The following is a 6,877-nucleotide window of genomic DNA, read 5'->3' as shown; positions in this document are numbered from 1 at the left end:
GTATACTCAGGAGGATTTAGGTGTTCTGTTGGGATTTGGAGGAGTTTTCTCCATAACTTTGCACTCCAAAAGCCAAAGATGGATTGACCCGTCACTTCTAAACAACTCAATCCCACTCCAAAGTGGCTCAATCCCACCTCAAAATGACTCAATCTCACCCCAAAATTACTTGATCTCACAACCCCCAAAACCGCAAGGAGGGCTGGGATGGGAATTGGGAGGGGTAGGATGGGGTCTGAAATAAGAGCTGAAGGCTGGGTATGATGAAGTCAGGGGGTGATGCCTTAGGTTTTAACTTTTATATTTTTCAAATCCTGTACTGCCTAGTGTGTAACTCTGAAGTTTCTTGTAGCCTGTTAATTTCTGCTCTCTCCTGCTAGGTAGATGTAACAAAGCCTCTCCAGGCCTGCTCTTCAAGGACACCCAGACCGTCCTAGGCCCAAAAAGTATAAACCAAAAGCTTTTGAGAGGGGGGCAAGCTGAGGGGAATTACATCATTAAACTGAAGCTTTAACTGGAGAATTAACTCTGATATGCAAATGAACCAAACCCATAAAAGATTGAAGAACTTGTGACCCACAGTCCATCTTGGGGTCCATCTCGGCAGTAGCCTCTGGACTCCCCAGGGTGTACCTTTGAAGGCCCTTCAATTAAATACCTACCTTTATTCCCCTACTCCTGTCTAGTCTCTGTTTTTAAGTGGTCTCTCAAGACATCAGGGGACCCAGTTTCTGAGGGGATTTTGGAGTATCCCCATTTCTGAGGTGGTTTTGGGGTACTGAAATCCTGGTGGGGGGGGGGACTTGGAGTGCAGTGACGCATGCAAGGGTGTCTCAGTTCCCGGGAATGGGAGTTCAGGGTGGTCCCAGCGTCAAGGAAGGGGGGATCCAGGGGCTGGGAGAGGTAAGATGGCCAGGATAGGTGGGGCAGGAGGGTCCTGGAGTCAAAGAAAGGGGGATGCAGGAGCTGGAAAACCAGGGGTGGCCAGAAAGGGAAGTCCCAGTGCCTGGGAAAAGAGGGTGAAAAGGGGATCCCGATAATAATAGGGAGGAGAAGGAAGGGAAAATGGGATGAAGATCCAAATTCCCAATTTCCAGTGCCAGTAACACAGGGAGAGGGCAGGAAAGTGCCCACAGGGAAACTGATCCCAGAGCGGATCTGGTGGTCAGGGATGGTGGAAACTGGGAACAAGGATTTTGGGAATGCAGAACAGCAGGATGGAGGTTGCCCTCCCAGATCCAATCCAAGCCCCAGGCTGTCAATGCCTTAAATCTAAGGAATTATAGGGGTGTGATTGAACCTGTGTACAACTCTGTCCTGCAGGATTAAGGATGGCAAACCAGATATATTTATATAAAAATTAATTATTTATTATGATAAATGATTAGACAAAAAGATCTTTATGAGAATTATTTACTACACATAAGTAGTAAAAAAGATAAAAATACTAGGATAGGATAGGATAGGATAGGATAGGACAGGATAGTTCACTATATCAAAGCAGTCAAATTAATTATATTAAAGCTAGCTATTAAAGCAGAGATTGATGTAGCTCACCCAGACCAATGACTGTGGACAAAATCACATTCGCTCAGACATTGAGGGATGTCCCCACCCAAAGGAGGGATCTCCACATGCTCCAGAAGAACCTACCCTATGAAAGAGGACTGGACTTTTAAGGTGTAAAGGATTGGCTGACAGTCATGTGTGTCTGGGTCAGTTTAGCAGCTTACCTGCCAAATCTTTGCCTCACTATCAGGATGTTAATTTTGGGGTTGATGTGCCAGACTGGATTTAGCATAATTCAACACCAAAACCAGCATGACACCCCCTCTCAGTCCAGCACTGAGAGCCTTGTAAATAGGGCATTGTCTGAGTTACTTGGCCATGTTCCAGGGCAGAACATCCTGCTACAGCTGGCAAACTGAGAGGTATCTGAAGGAACAAGTCAGGGAATTATAGAATATCTCAAATTGGTAAACAGCAGTTTCCCTTTGTGAACCCATGCTGACTATGCCTGTTGTTTACCTTGCCCTTCTTTGTCCTTTCAATAGCACCCAGTATCACAGGATCATAGGACTCTCTCAACTTGGAAGGGACTCATAAAGATCCTTAAGTCTCTGCTGCTTCCAGGACAACCTGAAATGAAATCATATGACTAAGAGCCTTGTCTGTGCACTGCTTGAGCCTTGGCAGGCTTGATGCCCGGCCCCTTTCTCTGGGAAGCCTGTTCCAGTGCCTGACCAGCCTCTGGATGAAGAACCTTTTCCTAATGTCCATTCTGAACTTCCCCTGACCCCATCTCAGTCCATTTCCTTGTGTCCTGTCACTGATGACCAGAGGAGACCAGCATGCCACATGGACTGCCCCCTTTGACTGCAGTGGGGTCACCCCTTGTCCTTCCCTTCTCCAAGCAGAACAAAACCAGGTGACCTCAGCTGTGCCTCCTAAGTTTTGCACTTGAGGCATTTCACCATCTTGATCACTTTCCTCTGGACGCATGCTAGTACTTTGATGTCCTTTTCTTGCGTCACCCAGAACTGCCCCCAGGATTGGAGGTGGGTCTGCCCCAGTGCAGAGCAGAGCGGGACAATCCCCTCCCTGGCCTGGCTGGTGACGCTGGGCCTGATCCCCAAGGACAGAGTGGTCCTTTGGGCTGCCAGGACACACTGGTGACATATATTGCTATCAGCCCAAAGCCCCACTTCTCTCTGCGGGGCAGCTCTCCAGAATCTCACCTGGAAGGGACCTCAGCAGGTCGGTAGGCCAAGGAAAACCACTGTCAGTGGACTAAGGAGAAGTGAGGGTTGGACTGCTTTTGCTGGTGAAAAATAGAGGCCTATATAGGCACACAGGGAGTGTGGATCTCTCCAGGAGCTGATCTTGGGCTCTCTATCTATCCAGAAGCTGTCCCTGGCATCTCCTCTCCCCTCCAGTTCCCTTTGCACAGACAAACACACACACACAAATTAGTCTCTCCAGCACCACTGAGGCTGGCAGGCTGTTTCCACTGTTTCTGTGCTTCCTCCTCATGTTTGGTTTTTGTCAGCAGCTCCTTTCCCATCCATACCAGCTTCCTACAGTGTTTTTTACCTTCCTGAGTGACAAGGCGAGGTGTTCTGGAGCTCAAAGACAAGATTTTTGAACATGAAATAGTTCTTCCCTCTTCTCTGCAGGACAATATCTCATGGAATTCTTCTTAGCAGGTCACCAAGCAGGCTGAAGCCTATTCTCCTGAAGTCCTGCACTCTGCCTTTTTCCATTCTCTCAGAGCCCTCACCTTTGCTTCCTCACCCCTGACTGTTACAGTCCTGACCTTGTTTCTAAGTGTGATGTCCTGCAGGACACCCTCTGTCACTGGCTCTTCAGTCACCCTTGTCAGAAAAACTCTTAATAAGCTCCAAAAGCCTCCTGGCTGGCTTGGTGTATTACCCCTTCATCAGATACTCGGATAGTTTAGGCCTCCCATGAGGACTAGCGCCTGGAAACATGAGGTTTCTCCCAGTTGTTGGAGAAGGCCCCAGCAACTTCTTCCTGCTCAGGAAGTCTGCAGCACATGTCTCCCACCAACCCTCTTGTTGTGCTGCTATTTCCTGTGGACTGCCCCACTGCCCATCCCAGCAGTGCCCAGATTTTTGCTCCTCTCTCACACAAAGGGAACTTCACCCCCGGGTCCAGACCTAAGGCATTCCCATTACCTGCCTCACAGGACTCCTCAGTTTCTCCAAGAGTGTTTAGGTCACAGTGTCCATCCAGTAACCAGCTCACAGGCTCTTGGGGCTCTCCAACATCTGATCCAGGCCTATGGTCTCTAAACTAACTAGATCTCAGACCTCTTTTTATACTCTCTGGCTGCTTGGTTTGATGTTTGCTGGTGGTTGCACCCACTGACAGACACACCAGCCACTCTTTGCCGCCCAACCACAGTAGGAAGATGAAAGCACAGACCCCCAGGAAGTACCTTTCCGAAAGTACATTTCCTTAGGGGTAGCCCTGACCTTGATACGCTACTTGAAAAGCCCCTCTGGAAATGTGCTGAGGTGATCTGGACCTCTCAGCCTCTCCCCAGCAGTGCTGTGGGGATCTCCCTGGGGAAGCTGAGAGCTGCCCCTGGCATGCAGCAGAGTTTCTGCCCTGCCACACAGAGCTTTGGAGCACAGGGACCCTGCTTTGCAGGACAGCCCTGGGCACCCCTGGCTGCACTTCCACATTCACACTCCACAGCTGTCCCTGGGAGAAGGAGCCACCCTGTCCTGCCCTGTCCCTCTGACAGTGTGACAGAGAAGCCCTGCTCTGGAGCATGTCCTTCTCCACAGTCAGGAGACCCTGTGAGCCTTCCTGCCACATCCTGGCCTTTGCAGCAGGGTGTGCCAGGACACCAGAAGGGGAAATTCTGGTTATAACTGCTCAGCTGTGGTAGTTTAGGACCAAGGAATAACCTGGAATGGAGAAGGCCCAGCTGAGGAAAGGCTTAAACAGGCTATAACTATAAATGCCAGAGACTTGTGCGGAGAAGCCACACTGTGAAAAGCCAGTGTCCACAAAGGAGACAGAGGAGTCCTGCAACTTTGCTCGAATAAAGGGAGAGAGTCCACTGGGGCACACGCCCGTGGGGTCTCTCTCGAGGTTTTGGAGGACGCAGCCTCCTTTTATCCTAAACTCCCGGCCGCATGTTGCTCTCTTCCTTTCCCCATCGGCTGAGGTACCAGGAAGGCACAGCCCCCCATATCCCCCCTTGAACATGTGTTGCCGTTTTCCCCAATGTTTGGAAGTCCAGGCTGTCTGGGCTCTGCACAAGATTTTGTGCAGACCCGTTTGTCCTATTACCCTAAAGGTCAGGAGCTCAAACTGTCTGGCTCAAACTGTTTGGGTTCTTTAACAAACTTGTGCAGCTTGATGTTCCTAGAGAAATTAAGACCCGTTTTGAAGACATTAACACCCATTCTGAACCAGAGGGAGGAGGGGAAGCAGAGGTTAAATGATTTGTTAAGAAGCTGTTTGTTAAAAACAATGCCTACAGCTTGCTCAACACTTATTGTGCCTACCAAAGCAGAATGAGAAGATATGAGACTATTGATAAAGGGAAGGAATATTGATGTTCTTGACCAAAGATCCTGTTTTCGAACCTAAAACTAACTTAAACCAGCCTTGAAGTTTGGACTTGGGCCAGGGACATAAAGAGCATGTGCAGGGAGGAAAGGTGAAAAGTCCAGCGTGAGGAGACCCTTCACTTCATCCCAGAGCCCCCTGCCCACGACCACCAGACAACACTGCGCAAGCGCAAGCAGATGTAAATGACTTTTGGGCTCATTGTAATACGAAGTGAGGCTAGGCAGGGCTAGGCGATGAATACGTATAGGTGTATTGGGAAACTTAATGACTATGGAGCTTGTAACCCGATAAATACCAAGCTGAATGCAGCTGTCAGCACACATGGCTTTGGAGGAATTATCCCCCATGCGTCCCAGCGCTGTAACAAACATACCTACTTTACTGCTTATTCCAGTAGTGGAGTCTTTTCCATATATCCATTCCTCCTAAAGACCCTCACCACAGAGTAATTTGTAAGGGTGCCCACCTTTCCTATCAGACTGGAGGACTGTAAGGGAGTGAAGATCCCCTTGGTGATAAGGAACAGCCACAGCACTGTCTGTCCCCTGGATGGGGAGTGCCATCTCAGGTGGCAGAGCTGGGCTGGGGGCTGGGCCCAAGGCTGGGCTCAGCTGCCTTGAGCTGGTGCAGCTGTCTGTGAGAGGTCAGCTCTGGTCACATCTGTGCAGAGTCCTTGGAGAACGGCTTACGGTGGTAGGATACTGCCCAAAGCTCTGTGGGAGACCTTTTTTGGGTTTATATTTAAGCAAAAACATGTGTTCAATTCACCTGAAGCAGTACACTAAAAATTCCCCACAGTTCTGGTCTTTGCTCTATGTTCATACTTCATTAAGAAATGCTTCAATCAGAAGCTCTGGATAATACATATTCTGTAGGCAGAAAAACTAGAAAAATGCTTTCTTGTAATTTAATTTCACAGTTTTTCACTCTGACAGCACTTGTGAAACTGCTCCAATTAACTGCATAAGAACTGGGGAACTGAGGAAATCACACCTGGAGCTGAGGCTTGTTCAGGCACTTGGCATGTTCCTGCACCCTGTGGTGCCAAATCCCTGAACTGCACGTTTGGGAAGCTGAAACTCCTGAGAAGTCAAAGTCAGCAACAACCCCCAAGACTCTGAGGGTTTGACTGGCCCCACTCAGGGTCATCACTGAAGAGCCCAATGAGGCCATGACCAGGAAAGGAGACCATCCCTGGGTTCTGGTAAAGCAGGAGTCAGAGGTACTTGTTACAGCTGGAAAATGTGGGGGTGCCCAGCCCCACCAAGGCCCTTGGTTGTCCCTGCCAAAGACTGTCCTACACTGCCCTATGCTTGTGCTGTTTCTCTGCATACTTTAACCATCTGCTGCTTCCCAAATCTCTCTGACCACAAGTTGTGTCAAGATTTACTGACGTCTCCCTGCCCTGACTGGTTGCTGCTTCAAACACCAGTCTGTGGTTACCTTAACAGTTTGCTGATGCCTCGAAGTTTCCCACAGCCTGGCCTGTTCTCTCAAAGCCCAATTCCTGCTCCTCTATCACCCCACATATCCCAACCCCAAACTCAAATCCCCCCTCCCCATCCCAGCACTGGAATGCACATTCTATTTTCTCTCCCTTGTCCAAGTGAGGAGGGGAGTGACAGAGCGATTTTGGGAGCACCTGGCGTCTGGCTGGGGTCACCCCCCACAAGCCCCCAACCCCCCTCACACCCCTCAGCATGACCCCCAGTCATTCCCAGCTCAACTGCCAGCGTGACCCCAAACTCAATCCCACATACAGACA

This window comes from Corvus brachyrhynchos, unplaced genomic scaffold (genome assembly GCF_000691975.1).
Source record: "Corvus brachyrhynchos isolate BGI_N302 unplaced genomic scaffold, ASM69197v1 scaffold489, whole genome shotgun sequence".
NCBI lineage: Eukaryota > Metazoa > Chordata > Aves > Passeriformes > Corvidae > Corvus > Corvus brachyrhynchos.
Note: the sequence above shows the minus strand (reverse complement) of the source record.